The sequence below is a fragment of the Rattus rattus genome, chromosome 3 (genome assembly GCF_011064425.1).
Source record: "Rattus rattus isolate New Zealand chromosome 3, Rrattus_CSIRO_v1, whole genome shotgun sequence".
Taxonomy (NCBI): Eukaryota; Metazoa; Chordata; class Mammalia; order Rodentia; family Muridae; genus Rattus; species Rattus rattus.
The window spans coordinates 14,673,987-14,692,032 of NC_046156.1; the positions used below are offsets into that span (position 1 = coordinate 14,673,987).

At 46.0% G+C, this 18,046-nt stretch overlaps 1 protein-coding gene across 1 annotated transcript in view; it reads right to left on the reverse strand.

The window, feature by feature from the left end:
• The window catches only part of Lpar3 (lysophosphatidic acid receptor 3), a 67,056-nt gene extending 60,456 nt beyond the window's left edge, over window positions 1-6,600 (reverse strand). Inside the window, exon 1 of the mRNA XM_032896604.1 lies at window positions 6,426-6,600. The gene's annotated coding sequence lies outside the window, so the exon portion shown is untranslated. The remainder of the gene's footprint in view (window positions 1-6,425) is intronic.
• Between the last annotated feature and the right edge of the window lie 11,446 nt (window positions 6,601-18,046).

The following is an 18,046-nucleotide window of genomic DNA, read 5'->3' on the forward strand; positions in this document are numbered from 1 at the left end:
AGCCGGCTGCCTGAATCCCTGATGTTTAGCCCTCTAACTGCAGACAGTTCCCGACTTACAGTGAGTGAATTTAGGATTTATTTTTACTTTATGATGATAGGAAACGATGCTCATTCCATAGCAAATGTGAATTTCAAATTGTGAATTTGGATGGTTTTTCTAGGCTAGCCCTATGTAGTGTGATGGCCCCTCCCACCGCCAGGCAGTTCTCATGGTTTCCAGCTATCTGAAATCTGTGCTGGACAGTGTACTGTTTCACCTAACGATGGCACTTGGTGGGTGGGGTGTATCAGAGGCATTTCAGCCTGTGACACTCCCAGTTACTGCAAGGCTATCAGGACACAAAATTCAAGCTTTTGCTGACCTTTCTGTCACAGCATCGGAGCGCTACAAATGGGATGCTAATTCACCCTGACCGACTCTCCACTTTCCGGCCCTTTTCACTGTACCAACCTTCAAAGTCTCTTGTTTGAGCTAATTTTCTGCTCATATAAGAAAGAGAACACACAGAATTGTTCTCTATAATGATGTTAATGTCTTCTACAAGCTTTTTACTGATTCCAGAAGAAATATGATCTGGCTGTGATAAAAAAAAAAGATATCAATTTTATAAGTGCATCTTTTCTTTAAAAATTTGTCAGAGGTTTCTCAGGGAAAAGCTCTTTTGACAAAATGGAAATGTCAGAATGATGTTAAATGCATTACAGAAAACAGCAGTAATTAGCCACTGTTCCTATTTCAGAGCAAGCTCGGAAGAAAGTTTACATCTGTCCAGTACAACAAGTAATTAACTTTTACAAGGCAAGAGACTCCAGTGATCTGACAAGGATAAATTAAATTAGAAATGAACCGGGAAACTGTGGGGGATGGGGGGAGGGAGGACGACGACTCTCTGAGGAAATGTAACTTTCTGCCTTCTTTGGCTTTCCTCTGCTTGATCCTGTGAACTTGTGGAGGGCTGCAGCGTACGATGGGCAGGTTCCAGGACTCCTAGAGATCACCCACTCACTGATTCCTCTTCCGTGTCCATGCAAAGACATTTTATACGGCTATAAATTCCCTCAGAAAGCTCGTAATAGAGAGCAGAATCTCCAGCTAAGTCTTATTTCGTCCTCCTCCCAGAGACATTTAGCGACACTGGCGATGACTAAAGACGCAGCCCACGCAGGGCAGCACAGAGGCGTGGGCTGTGGTTGAGAACCACAGACCCAGGAAAGGAGATGGGCACAGAGTAGTCATGGAGGGGTCCTTCACAGCAGGGAGACTGGTTGCTCTGGGCAAGCAAGAAGAAATATACATGATGGCAGGCATCTAGTCTCCAATTGCCAGAGAAGCTCTGCAGACATGCACAAAGGAAATAAAAAGATTCTTCTTGGGTCTTACAACTGTCATTGTATAGCACACGACCAAATATTGAGAGGTGTGTTTGTGTTTGTGTGTGTGTGTGTGTGTGTGTGTGTGTGTGTGTGTGTGTTTACTTCCCAGTTCTGTCTATGTCTTCCCACCTTTCTCCCATTGCACCTTGTATCACTAGGCTCCTTCCCCTGACATCCGGCAACTTTGTTACCTCCCCATTCCAGTGGCCTCTCACCTGTGGGGCATAGCAGAGGGCTTCTCTCAGTAAGATAGAAGTAATCTGCCAAGAAGATTACTTAACCACAGAAATCATTTTATGGTGTATATGTGTACTGAGCTAAGTATACCAAAGCAACAGGTCAAAACCTCAAATATGCAGAGTTTTAAAAGGAGAAAATAACATCTATTAAAAGAAAGGATGGATTAGTTTAGAGAAAGTACAAGAGGAACATATTGTGGCAAGAAAGGAAGGAAGGAAAGAAGGAAGGAAGGAAGGAAGGAAGGAAGGAAGGAAACAAGGAAACAAGGATCAATAAATGACAAAATGCAAGACCAAGCACCACAGAATTTCCAGCGAGTACAATATAAAGATCAAGATAAACAGAACCGTAAGATTTCAACATACTGAATACAAAAGGAGTCTCTTGAGTGTTTCCTACTGTAAGTGAGTACAAGCATGAGAAGGCGCGTTCCTCCTCCAGGAGAATGCCAACTTACCCTGGGGAGGGCTGGGAAGGATGAATCATGCCTGGCAACCCTCACAGACATGACTGACTCTTGCTGAAGCCACTGATGCAAGCCGACTCTCAGTGTGGACGGTCGGTGAGGAACAGCCCACTAACATAGTCTAGAATCCTTCCCAATAAACAATAATAAACTCAAAAATTAAACCAGGCAGGTTTAAGGTGGGGCAACCTGGCAGACACAAAATAAAATGGTGCCCGACGTCACTGTCCCAGAGACGAGGCAGGATGGCTTTCTGCACCCTCTGTTGTAAGAGGCCGAGAATGGAGTTTTATTCTGCAACCCTTTCACTAGCAGTCAGGACTTGAGTCGTGAAGTGAAGCCAAGAGATTGCCTAAAAGTTTCACTCATAAAACAAGTTCACTTCTTTTACTAAGGCTGCACTTTTGCTTGGAAGGCCTTTGGGCAACCCTACATGCTTATTCACAACTGCATGACATCCATGTTCCATTTCCCTGCCACTGGCCAAACCATCCCTTTATAAATGCACAAGTCAGCACATGGGTGAGTCTAAGCCAGGGCTGGAAGAAGCCAGCCTAGTGTCTCAGGAACAATAGAGACACAAGACTGTCAGAAGAGCAAATAGAGGGCCTGCCTCACAATCTTAGGAAAGAATAAGGCTGGCTGTTCTGGTGGGGAGCATACGGCCTGTCAGGTCTGATGGGGGGAGATAAGACCTATGAAGAATGCGGGTGATATCAGGAGTCATGGGACAAAGCGTAGGCAAGCAGGACAAGTTAGGGGGCAGGAGCCAAACCAGAAGGGAGAATAAAGAAGATGGAGGCCTGGAGGACTATGAGGAGGAGGTGACTACAACCTAGGATATAGGAACCTTTCCCTTAGGCAAAACTGTTCTCCGTGCTCCTGGTTATGTGAAGAGTATCATACGTCTTTTTGACTGAAAGATATAAATCGCCAAGGACCGGGCTCCAGTCCTGCTATCACTGTGCAGAGTGAGCCTTAAAAACTCAAGGCATCAGGAAGTCACGGGGCCTGAGAGGATGATGCAGGGAGCCCGGTGCCATCTCTACCCTGTCTAAACTTCTGTTCTCGTTCTCTCCCTCGCCTTAAAAGGGTAGCTAGCTCCTGGGGTTTATCCACCATGAACTGAGGTAAGAGATGGTCTTTCACTTTAAAGAGCCTTGGAACTTTGCTCTGTGCCTCCCCTTGCAAGCCGTTAGATAATCTCGGTTCAGCATTAACTGTCCTATTCGGGGCAGTCTCTTAAGCTCTGCTTACAATTCCCAACCTGAAATCTAATGTGACCTCAAAGAACAGAAGAGAGGCCAGAGGAGAGAGGGCAATGATGCCCACTTGGTCCTGAAGACACCCGCAGGGATATCCTGACACTCAAGTAACCAGCAGTGTGGGAGTCTGTCCAAGATGATCCACATCTGGATGCCCTGCCTCTTTAATTCCTCAGTGCAAGGCCCCTCTCAGAGTACAGTGCTCGTATATACGACTTAACAGGACCTATTGCTAACCCATGTAGGTAAATGGACAAGGAATTATAATCCCCACCATATAAATTATCAAACCAACTAAAAATGGCATCATATATTTAAAGTCATAGGTCCCACAACAATGATGGGGCTGTCATAAGAAATTAGACTCTAACATTCCAAACACCTCTAGCCCAGCCCATACAAAGCACATGCTCTAGACCAGTGGTTCTCAGCCTTCCTAGGGCTGCAACCCTTAAATAAAGCTCCTCGTGTTGTGGTGACCCCCAACCATTTAGCTGTTTTCATCGCTATTCCATAACTGTTATAAATTGCAATGTAAATATCGGCTATGCAGATGGTCTTAGGTGACCCCTGTAAAAGGATCATCCAACTGTCCAACAGGGTCGTGAGCCACAGGTTGGGAACGGTGGCTTTAGGTGATTACAGAGATAACTCCCCGTCTTCCTTGCCTCCTCTCACCCAAGATAAGGAGGATACATCATCAGGACCGAGAGGGGAAGGCTTAGTACTAGACAGACAGGGGCAGGCCTGTTGTAGGTTAGAAATGAAATAGTCCCACTGGGGCTGTGGGGGACAAGGTCTAGCTCAAGGAAGTCATGTTTTTTGCACCTTCTCTGTGTCCTGATTCCCCAGTGTGAGCAAGCAGATCCCTGTTCCTAATCCTATCACCATAATGGGCCATACCCTCAAGTCGTAAAACAACATAAACCTCCCTCCGTAACTTCCTGTCAAGTCTATGGTCACAGCAGTGAAAATAAGGGGAAATAATCCAGGGTCCTTGTCCAGGAAGGCGGGCAGCACACAGAGAAATGTGTGCACCTAAGTCGCCTGTGGATTGGAGTCTGCACACCTCGCTGGAACGATGGACAACCATTGCCGGGTTTACTCGAATGTCAGTTCTTCAATGTTTAGGAGGGAAAAGGGCAACCACCATTTCGGTACCTTTTGTCTGTGAGGCACCCCCTCCTGTCTTCAGTTTTACAGATGAGCAAACTAAGGCTGAGGGAGGGGAAACAATGCGCCTAAGATCACAAAGCCGGCCACGCTGGAAAGCCTTGTTCTTCCCCCGTCCCACATTAATAATGCCACAGGGCTGGCCATTCAGACTTAGCCACTCTCTTGGACAAAATCACAAGCCAGAGAGCATCTGAACTAATGAACGCACCAAGCGGAGTGGCTAATGGGTCATCCGAGTTACATCAACTCACACTCAGGTTATAATGCTGTACCTCTTGCCCCCAGCCCAAAGAAGGAAGAGGCTGACTTAAGATGGATTCCTGGTCCTTAGGAGGACAATGCAGGGCTTAGGGAAGCAACAGCCTGCGGTTAGGCCTGAGTGGTCGACTTTCAGAGGATTCATTCTATTTGCTACCTGGCTCTACTACAGTATGTGCAAACCTTCTGTGCCTGTGTGGTTTTGGAGACAGAGACAGAGACAGACAGAGATAGAGAGGCAGAAATTAACATTGTAACAGCTCAAGTTCAGAAGACCCTACCTGAAAAAACAATCTGACATTTAATGTTTTCACGTAAATCAGTTTTTGTTAAACATCCTTTAAAACTGATCTGATATAAAGACTTGGGATTGCTCGATGCTTTCAGCAAGATATAAAAGAACAGTGTCTGTCACTAGATCAAAGCAAAGCCTCCAAGTTTTGAATACTTGAATTAAAAAAAAAATTCATAGGAAAACTTTCCCTAAACAATCTTTCACTGGCTATAACAGTAGTGACAAGCTGCCAGGGTCACAGGGTCTCAAGGTATAGGGCCCACCTAACAGGCAGCATTTGTTGGTTAGACTGTTTTAGAATGGCTCAGTTTGCTTAGACAAACAGCGTTAACTGAGCCAAGGCTGTTCTGATTTAGTCCCTTCTGGTGGGAGCAGGGAGTCGGGAATTCTAGTCACTTATCCACTGGACTCAAACCACCATACAGATTTAAACCCGACCCCCACTGGTGACAGGATTAGCAACTATTGCTAGAGCAAACCCAAGAACTCTCTTTAGCAATGCATGCGAGGGCATCAAGTGAAGGCTGGGCAGGCAAGCACTCAGTGTTCACAGACTTACAAACTACAAGAAGGAGCCTGAAAAGCCGAGTCTTACTGCTCATGAGACGTTCCAAGACCAAGAGTTAGGCAGGAGAAAACTGTGGAGTGGCAGGAGCGAATTACGAAGCATTTAGAGAAAATCATCCCATTAACAAATTAACCTCTAAGTGCTTTGGAGGGCCGTCTCCACGATCCCATTAATAAGACTAAATTGTTTCCAATATTCAGTCAGTCCTCAAATCACAAGCCTAAGCAGTTTCTGATAGCTGCAACTTACACAGCGAAGGCAACGAAGAAACTGCTACAAAACAAAGCACTGTTGTAGCCTGAAGTGTGGGAGATGTGGGGACCTTCGGCTCATCCCGCACAACTTTGATAGCTTTCGGAGCTGGTCCTCGTAACTGTTTTCCAAATCCTGAGACGCTCGCACTCGGCTTTAGGTTTTACCAAAAGGCAGACCACCACACCACAAACTGCAAGGTGGAAAATGTCACCTCCCAGGATTCCCGGGGTGAACCCGTTTCCCACCATCAGACAACTTCCTAGGGTTTGGAAAGTTGAGCCCCTGCAAAGCGCGGCGCTGGACGTCCCTGCTCCTGGGCCCATCTGCCCACAGCCGGGTTTTGCATCTGCATTGATTTTTGCTCTAGGGAAACACGAAGTGGGAAAGGACAGGGTACGCCACACACCGCGGGGAAAGTTCTGCCCCAGGAGTTTGGAGAAATGGATAGGAGACCAGAGAAACCCAAAAAAGCCCCGGCCGGCGGCGACTCTGGGAACCCCCATCCCGCGCTGGGTACGACACTCACCGCTGTTGCTCGCCCGCGCCTCCGAGCCCGGGAGCCGAGCGTCCCGCCGCTGTCGCATGCCCTCGGGGAGCGCGACGGGGCGAGCGGGCTCCGGCCAGCCAGCAGCGGAGGACACGGAGCAGGCGGAGCTGAGCGCCTGCTCTCCAGCGTCGGCGGCGACGCTCCCGGAGTCCCGGGCAACTTTGCTAGGGCGAGGGGGTGGAGGTGGAGGGCGGCTTGGTCCCGCCCGCCAAGCCGGCCCGTGCGGCTGCAAGTTCCCACGGGAGCGCGCCCCCAGCCGGTCAGGCTCGGATCGGCGCAGCAGAGGGCCGGCGGTCCAGGGAGGCACTCTGCAGAAGCTTGGCTGGGGACCTGGTGCCCAGGGGATGGACAGCTCTGAGAGGCTGTCTAAGCTTTCCTAAGGGGCGGGTAAAACATCTAGGGATCCTACACAGAGAGCCATACCTCAGAATGATAACCAGACTGACACGTTGAGCTGACCCTCTCTCTAGAATGGAAAATACCTGTTTGAGGTGGCTGCTGGGACTCATATCCCTATCCACATTACCTGTGGGAGGCAGGCTCTCTGCCAGGACCGAACCTGATACCTTAAAGCCTGAACCCCAAAGCTGCCCTAGAGTTCAGACAATCCCAGAGGCCAAGAACAGTCACCTTTGTGTTACAAGAGGAAATAAAGCCTGTTTAAGCTTCTGGTGGAGTCGTTTTGGCCTCACGCAGTGAACAGTTCTGGATATGCTGTTTCAAAACTGACCCACCTTTGGTAAAGGGCATGGAAAAGAAAGCAAGTCTAAGGCTTCTTTGCCCTGAAAACCAATTCCCGAACCCAGCATGCTAGAAGGTGGGCCTTCCTGGTAACCTTAGAAGCTACTGTGAGGTGAGACGTCATTCCCAGGCAGCCACATGGTACATTGGGAAATGTCTGGAGTGTGGATTTGGTCGTATTTCACCATCCATCCAATCATGTGCATTCAATGGGACTCTTCTCTGTGCCATTGATGGCCCAGTTGGGAAAGTGCACAAACTCAGATTGAGTTTGATCCTCGACCGCCACATAAAGAGCCTTCTGGGCTACACCCGCCCACAAGCCCCATGCTGGAAAGGTGGAAACAGGACGCTATCTGGGGTTTCCTGGCTAGCTAATCTATAGCCCACAGACGAGCTATACCTCAGAAGAATACCCGGACTGAAACGCATTGCTCTGTTAGAAAGCTTCTGAAAACATCAGGTGAAGAGAAATTGAGGAAGATACTGGAGCTTAACCTCTGACTTCCACATCCACGTACACACACACACACACACACACACACACACACACTCACCCACGCATACACACACAGAGACTCTTAAGATGAAACTTAAGGATTATCTTCTTTCAATCCTTGTTGAGTCAGGGATGTCTCACTTCTTTAGCAAATCTTTTCATAAGTAAAACCAAATCAAAATTAGTACCACTTAGTAAAACACAAATGAAAACTAGTACCGCAAAAGCAAGATCCATGATGACTACTGGCTGGAGAGCCATCCAAAACCTCTTAAATAAACTCACCGAACAGCCTCCTTGTGTTCTTATATTCCCGGGAAAGCAAGGAGTTGGAGCATTGCTTCACGGAGGAAAAGGGGGTTCAGACTCCAGCCTCGGAGCTGCTGAGACCCCCTGCACCCCACGTGTCTTCGTGTTGTAATGTGAGTGCTACAAGATAAGTTAATAAGTAAATAAACGAACAAATAAACAAGGATAACGGCAAATCGCCCTAGGGGAGAGGCAACACAGGATCCAGGGTTGAGTTTCCTGCCTGGTTTCTGGAAGGAGGCCTGTGCTCCTCCATCCACTCTTGGACCTGTAGCTGTACAGACAAGAATTCACATGCCCTTCACTTTGGGAACAATCTGAACTGAGGTTATGTTGAAATTTGCTGCCCTGAACTAATTAGCAAAGAGGCTGCCTCTGGCAGCTTGCAGATGTGTGAAAAAAATGGGATGGCACCAAGGGAGAGATGGAAATGGTACCCTCCTCATTGGGGGAAAGGAGGCATGAAGCCCCGCCCCCGGAAGAGGAGGCAGGCACCAAGGGAGAGATGGAAGTGGTACCCTCCACATAGGGGGAAAGGAGGCATGAAGCCCCGCCCCCGGAAGAGGAGGCAGGCACCAAGAGAGAGATGGAAGTGGTACCCTCCACATAGGGGGAAAGGAGGCATGAAGCCCCGCCCCCGGAAGAGGAGGCAGGCACCAAGAGAGAGATGGAAGTGGTACCCTCCACATAGGGGGAAAGGAGGCATGAAGCCCCGCCCCCGGAAGAGGAGGCAGGCACCAAGAGAGAGATGGAAGTGGTACCCTCCACATAGGGGGAAAGGAGGCATGAAGCCCCGCCCCCGGAAGAGGAGGCAGATCTTGGCATGGATAGCTGATGGGTTTTCTTTAATAGTGTAGCCCCTGGCCATCAGCCATACCCACCCCAAGAACATGTGAGGAGCACGAATTGGACTTGGATGATGTAAAAAGAACAAAAACAAGGACACGAACTTGGATGGGTAGGGAAAGGAGCGTGGACCTGGGAGGGGTTGGGGAGAGGAGTAAATATGATCATAATAGATCGTACAAAATCTCGAGGAAATAGCATTTTTAAAGCAAATAGTCTACTTGCAGATCCTGTTGACTATAAAGATATTTATATCTGAAGATGTCATCATCTTCAATCCACAACAGTGAGATAATTCTGACATTAACACAAGTCACCCGTGGGGTGGGGGTTCGATCTTTACCACAGTGAGGTTCACACGCTTAAAGAATGAATTTAGCAGGGGGCAAAGAGGTGTGACAGCAGTTAGGAGCACTTGCTGCTCTTCCAGAGGACCATTGTTTGGTTCCCAGCACTTCTGTGAAATGGTTTGCAGTCACCTGTCACTCCAACTCCAGATCCAGGTCCCTCTTCTGGTCTATCTGGGCACCTGCATGCAAGTAACATTGATAAATACAGACAAATAAATGCAAATCTTAAAGAAAATAATTTGTCAAAACATCTGTGAAGTAGAAGATATTAATACTTATTTGATTTTTAAGTTTAGGGAGAACTTAAAAGTAACAAAAAGGTAAAACATCACAAGAAATAGCCACTGATTTTTTAAAAGTTCTGTGTATAACAAAAATAATTCCATATTTTAAAATAGCAGTCAACTAAGAGCAGGAGAGAATGCTGTCTACAGCAGATGGTGGCCCAGAGATCAACACCTTCCTGTGGTGTCTGGCGAAGAACATGAGGGACACCTGAAACCTTTCTGTTTACTGGTGTGTGTGTGTGTGTGTGTGTGTGTGTGTGTGTGTGTGTGTGTGTGTGTGTGTGTGTGTGTGTATCCTTGGAGGCCAGAACGCATCTGAATCCTTGGAGCTGGAGTTCCAAACATTGAAGATCCTGTTCTGGGAACTGAACTTGGGTCCTCTGGATGAAGAGCAAGTGCCCTTTAACTTGAGTCGTCTCACCAGCCCCAAGAAACTCTAATCAGTTAAAAATTTAATATAAAAACAGAAAATTAGCCAAGTAAACCAATGATTGGAATAAAAGTGGCTAAAAATATATGATAACATTTTTTAACAGATCTAACTGTAAAAGAAGAATAAACTCAAATGAGACTTCTAGCCTCCAAACTGCCAAACTGCCTCTAATTAGATTACGCATGAATGGGCTTTATTATAGTGAGCTCATACACACCTCCCCTTCATAGTCTCTGCTCTGTCTCCCTGCACCCACACACACTGCCCCCTTTCTTGCCTGGTATTCCTCATTCTGCTTCCTTGACACGTAGAATTGCATGACTGATATCCCACACACTACATACATGAAGATTAAAATCTAGAATCCACACATCAGAGACAATGTATGGCATTTGTCACTCTAAGTATGAGGGACTTTGCTTAGCATAATAATTTCCAGTTTTTTATTTTCTTTATAGCTGAATAAGCTTCCACCGTGCTGTGCACATGACTACCGTATTTTCCTTATCCGTCCAGGCTGGCTTTTTCTAGCCATGGTAAATACTGTCGAAATTGCCAAAGTGTTTTTGGTTTGTTTTTGTACGTTCTTTAATGGAGGCTCCCAGTATTGATGAGGGAAGGTATAATTTCATGCATTGCCAGTGGACTACAGATGAGTTTGATGACTCTGGTGAGTGATTTGAAATAATCCTAGGGTCCATGTTTCATTGAAGTGTGCGTCATGATCAGTGTCACAAAGCAGCAGTGTGGACGCATGGCCATCTGGCCCATTTTAAGAATGGAAGTCAGGGATGGGAAGAAAGTTCTGGAGCAAAGAGGGAATGCTTTTTTACTGTTCTTAAGACTGAATCGCAAGGCTTCTGATGGCGCCAGTCGATCAGTGGGCATGGAGAACTGTAAACTCCTCCCTCTGGAGAATGGAGAAGCTGAGGGAGGAATACTTTAACCAAGGCTTTAACTTCTCCTTCACAAGATGCACAAAAATAAAATAGAAAATAACAGATTTTGTGTTTCAGTAAGCCCAGAAATTCTGTAATCACAAAAGGACGATTAGGAGTGGTAAGAAAGCTTTGTTTCAATGACAACGTTTACATATGTACATGTGTAAAATAATAATGGGATACTGTTATAACGTATGAGGTCTCCAACAGAGGGAACTGGAACATTTTAAGAAACTTGACAACATCCACGCCATTTGGGTGATTTAACATTTGAGAGTAATCCGACAGTCACACCACCACTACAACGACCCATGAATATTTCAACACGTATGTAAACATTTCACACCATAAACACAGGAATCAAATGAAAACTCTAAGTGGAAAGCTGTTCAAATAGACTTCCATTCGTCAACCAAATGGACCGGTATACAGACATAAGAGTCACCTTTTCTAGAGCGGATAATGGAGAGAATGTCCTTATCACTTCCTGTGTTTTTAATAGAAAGCAGAATACAGAACTATATAATCAATTTGTTTGCTTTTGTCATGTGATTTTTCTGTGTGGACGAATACTGTAAATCAACATCCTACTTGTGTGAACTGACATTATTCAGAGGAGATTACATGCGTGTGTGTGTGTGTGTGTGTGTGTGTGTGTGTGTGTGTGTGTGTGTGTGTGTGTGATGTTTCCTGAGGATTGTACTCTAATCAGCAGCTACCCACACCCTCATGACGCACTCATGACGATGAGGTCGGACCCACTGGTAAACCCTTGAAGAAAGAAGAAAAGAGCTCATGAGATCCCTGGGACTCACCAGCCTGTATGAGATGTGCCCCAGACCCCTTTCTCCCTAAGGTTCATGTATATATAATATAAAAAGTAAGTGATTGGCTGGGGGAGGCGTTTCCCTGGGGTGCAGCTGCCCATCCGTTGGCCAAGGACATCCCAGTAAAACTGCTTTTAGTCATGCTTGCTCTGGTAACCCTAAGGAAGTCATTGGTTCCTCAAGCCAGAATCCTTTCTTGCTCTCTCTGGAAGAATATAGATATTTTTTTCTTTAGTACTCTCCAACAAAACCCATGCGAGAATGGTGAACTCTGTAAGAATATAGGTAACCACTCCTTTTCGAATTTAAACAATTGTAGAAAAACTGGAGCACTGATGAAGTGTCAAGGGCAGAACCAGAAACGTTATGGAAATAATATATTAAAAGAGAATTGGTCAGATGAAGGAGCGATGCCTTGTTGCATTTTAAATTGTTCGTGAAACAAGACCCTAAGTTGTTACTCGCTGCCTCACACCAATGCCCCTTGAGTATTAGTGTGAGCGCTCTACCGTGTAACCCCAAAGGAGAGATCCTTTACAGATTGGTCTACTGAGGCAACCCGTGGGCAAGAGATGATAACGCGCTACACTACCGCCAAGGTTCACTAAGGCCAGCCCGCGCAATCCGCTGCTACCACCGAGGGAAGCACGGTTCATGCTCCGTGGCAGCCCCCATGCAGGCTTTATCTTGGCAGCCGCCTTAGCGCTTCCCAATGGGGCTGAGCTCGCACCTGTGGTTTCCTTTGATTGGCTGTCTTTTGCTGCCTAGGACTCCAGCCCACCAAGCCAAAAGAAAACACGAAAAGCAACAGCAACAATTGAACAACAAATCGCGGAAAGAAAAAAGCAGAAAGAACAAACACATCTACCCACAGCTGCTAAGTTACAGCGAGATTGCCCCCGATTCCAGAAGGGGGAAAAAATCTTAAATAAACAAGGTCTGTAGTTTGCAAAATCAAGTTCTCCAGAGCTTCAAAGGCCATGACTTTAATCCATGACACAGAGAGAAGAAGATCAAACGTCTTCCCTAGCACTCAGAAAGTTTCCTTCACTGGGGAAGAAAATTCTGATGTGGGGAAGAAGCACGGGAAAAAAAATCATAAAACCTATGGGCATGGGACCAGTAACACCCCACTGCTAAATATCTAAGATGCTGACAACCCTCCTCCCACCTGTTAAGTCTGAGAACACAAGAGTCATATGGTGGATTGTGTTTTAACGTAGTCTCTGAGCTCTGCTGTCAAGCTTCCCCATTTGACTCACTGTGGCATAAACGGGGCGGAGGTGAGCTTTGCTAACCAGCACAAGGCTTAGTTTATTCTCTTCCCTTAACCCAACAGCGGGTGTATCCTGCCTAAATCCAGGAACCCATGGGGCTTAGAACTGAGTTCTTGACTTTCTCATTTACTAAGGCTTGGGAGACACTGGTCATCACAGCACCGTCGAGTAACTCCTGACTTAGACAAATAGGTGTGCCCTGCCTTCCAACAGTATCTTCAATGACAGTGGGAGACTTGCCTTGCAGCTTAATGGGGACACACTCCGGTTGTGTGTTTCATCGCACAGCACTACAGCAGCCTGCAACACAGCAAACTAGACCCAGGGATTTTCTGTGGGTCCCCAGAGTGATGGAAAATAGCACTTAAGACAGTTGTCAGGACCCACTAAAGACCAAGCAAATTATCAGCATTGGTTGCAATGGGAACAGGAACCAGGAGCCAACGACTAGAGGGAGGAATCGGGCCCCAGAAGAATGAGGGGAACACATCCTTCAAAATCCACCCGCTGCTTGGCAACATCTAGACACTACAAAGTCACTTTGGCGCTTCCACGGCGCTGACTGGAGACCACTGGATGGAACTGCTGGACTTTCTTCAGTTTGCCTAGAGAGTGACAAAGTAAAATTAGGTCAGTGACAGAAATAAGAATTTAAGAGAGATTCTAGGTCCACTCTAAATGTAGTGTTTCGCATGTTTTCAGCCTAAGAAGTGAATGGATCACACCAGGAAACTTTTTTTTAATTGGATATATTTCTTTATTTACATTTCAAATGCTATTCCCTTTCCCAGTTTCCTGTCCATAAGCCCCCTATTCCCTCCCCCTCTCTCTAAAGATGACCCCACCATACACCTCCACTTACCACCACCACCCTCTGACATTCCCCTGCACTGGGGGTCCAACCTTGGCAGGACCAAGGGCTTCTCCTTCCACTGGTGCCCCCAACAAGGCTATTCTCTGCTACATATGCAGTTGGAGCCCTGGGTCAGTCCATGTAGTCTTTGGGTAGTGGTTTAGTCACTGGAAGCTATGGTTGGTTAGCATAGTTTTTCTTATGGGATTGCAAGCTCCTTCAGCTCTTTCAATCCTTCCAATAATTCCCCCGAAAGGGGTCCGGTTCTCAGTTCAGTGGTTTGCTGCTAGCATTCGCCTCTGTATTGGACATGCTCTGGATGTGTCTCTCAGGAGACATCTACATACCCCACACCAGGAAACCTTAAGAAAGAATGATGTCTCTGTCAAAGGGGAAACCACATCTGAACAACAGTAACATACACCTTACACAATGAGCTGTCTTCTCCCGGACCCCTGCTCGGGCCATGACTAGATATCTGCCTCGCCCGAGGCAGTCAACAAGAACCTGATACAAGCAACGCTTTCAGCTGTGCAAATATTTATCCTGGTAAACCTAAAAACGAAAAAGGAAATACTTGTAAATAAACCCTGCTAGAGTTTGCTGCATTCTGTGTACCCAGTGTTTTCCCTTGTTTTGCAACAGAAAGTCGTAACACGATCCTGGCGTTCTTGTCTCTGGGGTTGATTTTCTTTTCAGTTGCGGCTGATGGAACCTGGCCAAATCGATATTTAATATCCTTATGTAATTTGAACAATAGCACGGCCGACTGACACGAATGTGCTATAGGAACAACCCAAGCTGTCCTTTTCTTGGGTTCGTTTGAAACAGAAGCTAAGCTGGTATCGGTGTTCTATCGCTTGGGGGAGCACAGTGGTTAGTGCTTTCCGTGAAGCGAACTGAAGCAGGTTTGCAGGAGACATTGCTACGGGGTCCTTCTTCAGGACCAAGTGACCCATGAGGAGGCAGAGAGGATAGGGAGGGGTGAGCAGCTCACTACAAATGAGGCATTATCCTCAGAGCGTTTGATCCTGGGGTGAGGTGGGAAAATGGTGAGAAAAGCATCTTAGAGAGAAAGACACAGCAACTGAATATTTGGGACCAAAAGTCAAAGTCAGGTCAAAGCACGTAGTACAAACCTTTCTTCTGTTCCCTAACTTCCTCCAGGTGTGTTCACACCACAGTCCCAGACCATGGGACCAACATGAAACAGTAGGTAATGTCACCTGGGACATCGTGGAACCTTTGCCATTATCTTTTGAACGTCCATGGCATGGTCCTCAGGTATGAACTATATAGAAAATAATGTTGTGTTACAACGTCTAAGACAAGTGTCCGACAGGAAAATGGAACTCCAAACTTCCAGATGCTTCTCTGACACTTTAGACTTCCTATCTGGCGAAACTCCTAACTGGAATGAGAGAAATTTTTAAGGTTGAGTGAAATTTGGGAGTAGGTGCGCATTACAATAGGCAGCGCATTCCAGTTCCAAAATGAGACAGATCTTGTGTCTAAAACTAATCACACAGTGCCTGGTTGCCTAGTGATGACTGGAACAGGAATGGAGGCTGTCAAGTTTTCACTGGAGGAGGCAGTGAGCAACCTGAGATTTAGTTTATCTTCTGTTCATATCATATTGAGTTCACCTTATTTAAGAAGTTGACAGTTTAGGAAAATGTTGAAAAGGAAAGAGGGCATTATGAAAAAAAAAACAGTAGAAGTGAAAATCTGGCTTGCTGAACTACATAACAAAACACTTGAGTTTTTAAAATAGCTAGAGATAGACTTAAGGGCCTGGAGGGTGTGCCTAGAGGACTTCATTACACATCAGCAGAGGAGAGGGGTGTACCTGAAGAGGAGAGCTAGAGAGATGGAAATATGAGAAGACTCTGTGCTTGTGTTTGTGTCCGTCATACAAGGCAGGCCAGAGGGACTGTCTTCAAAAAGTCATGATTAGTTATTTTTCAAAACTGGAACTGAGATGGAGTTCCAGATTCAAGAAGTCTAACTAGTTCTAGCAGTTACACCAAGCAAACATTTCCGTATCCACAAATCGCAGTTTTAAAGATGAACAAACAAAATTAGTGATTAATGGAAAAAGGCAGATTAGTTTAACTGACCACAGACTTCTCAGCAGCCTTGGAGGCCAGGAGAGAAGGAAATACCGTTCCCACAGTGTCGAACAAAAATACTAAGCAAGCCAGAATTTAATTTCTACCCAAAGAAATGTTGTAAACTGGGGTTCATGTTTTTTCATTGGAGACCAAACCTCAATTTAAAAAAAATATATAAAGAAAGGAAGGAAATGAATTCTAAAAGAAGAAGTGGTCTACAGAGAGGGTTTTTCTTGAGGTAAGTGGTGACCGGATGGGTGAGTGGATGTGAGTCCACACTGTCTGCAGCCAACCAGAAGCAAAATTAATAATGGAGGAAGGAAAAAACAACTAAGACAGTAGACAAAAAAAGGCGTGTGATGAAGAGTCAGTAAGAAGGAGAAAGACCTGGCCTAGGAGTCCAAGGTCTTCTGTGTTTGAAGAACTGATTAACTTCAGAGTTTTCTAAGTCAAGTAAAAAAATTACTGGGTTGAGTGGGGACTAAATGAAGTGACACAGGAATACAAACACAAACAAACAAAACACTCATACACACACGTGCACACACATGCACACACACATGTACATACACACACATGTGCACCCACACATGTGCACACACGCAAATAAATAAATAAGCTGATAGCACACAAAACAAAAAGATTTCAATGAGACATACTCAAATTATAATAAGAAAATTAATCAAACGTTAATCAAAGTTCATGTAGCTGATACCAAATGAAAGAGACCATTCAGCGAAAGGTGCTGTTTGAAATGAAGAAAATCGCTATGCCTGTGAAGGAATTAATTGTTCTAAAAGTGGCTCTGCTGAAAAGCATCTTTCCACCTATAAAACCATTGTTCCTGCTTCTCACGCTCTAAGAAAGTATTCCTATCCCACCTCTCAAGTCATCGGTCCTAAAACTACTAAGCCCAGTTCCTTCCTCCCTCTTGTTAACGAACCCGGGGACAATCCCGCAGGTGTAAAGTCGCTTATCTTTAAGCAATGCCAAGACAAATGACTCCCGTTGTTTCATTTGCTACACACGATGCAGAACGCAGCTAAAGGAATTTAGATTAGGGTGAGGGCTTGCTCTCTGCAGGCTGGGGGGGTGTTGATTCCAGTGTGTAAATGATGATAGGGAATGTTAAACATTATACAAAATAAATCTGGGTTTCAGCCATTCCAGAAGGTGGTTTGAGGAGCTAAGAGCCTCGTCCTTGCTTTCAGACACATCTTTTGTAACCCACAATCACACCAGTTTGCTTTCTTCCCACTTCCTGTCTGTGGATGAGGAGATCCCCCACATATGGGGGCAGAGGTGACACACGCTCTACCTAGCACAGCGTTGTTGTGAGGATAAAACTACATAGTGCACAGGAAGGCTCTTTAAAAACCTCCGAGTGCTGTGCGAGTGTGAGATACGCTATGTATATTGGGCTGTGCTCTCATGGTGGACTGCCAACATTAAAAGCCACTATTTCTCGAACGTGCCTGTGGAATCTCAGTCATCTGGTATCACGGGTCTTGTTGAACTTTTAAGAGCAAGACTGCTGACATCTGTGTAGTCAAATAAAGGCAGACAATGGAGAAGTACAATGTTCCTTCCACTCCCTTTTCTATCACTGGATGTGCCCACAAGCCTAGAGACACAGAGGAAGAAAATAGCCTGGGTGCTTAGTATAAATAAATGTTTTCCCACCTACACTTCCTCCATGTTCCTTGAGCCCTGGCAGGGTGGTTGTGGAGTGACTGAGGCTGAGTGTTCATGGTCCCTTGATCTCAACAATTTGGTCACCTATAAGTTTCTGCATTGACTTCTGCCTGCTGGAAGGAGGAGGCGGGCATAGAAGTAGGGGAAGAAGAGAAAGAGGAAGAGGAGGAGGAGGAAGAAGAAGAGGAAAGGGAAGAAGGGGGAAAAGAGGAAGAGGAGGAGGAGGAAAGACAAGGAAGAAGACGAAAAGGAGGAGGAAGAGGAAGAAGACAGGGAAGAAGAGGAAAAGGAGGAGGAGGAAGTTGTTTCTCTGACCAAGGTTATTCATTCATTGGAACACAGGTAACTTTCCAGTGGCCACACCCTTCAAAAAGAATGGTCCACCCTTCCCGGGCAGCTATCACATCTGATAGCTCTTTAGTAAGGTG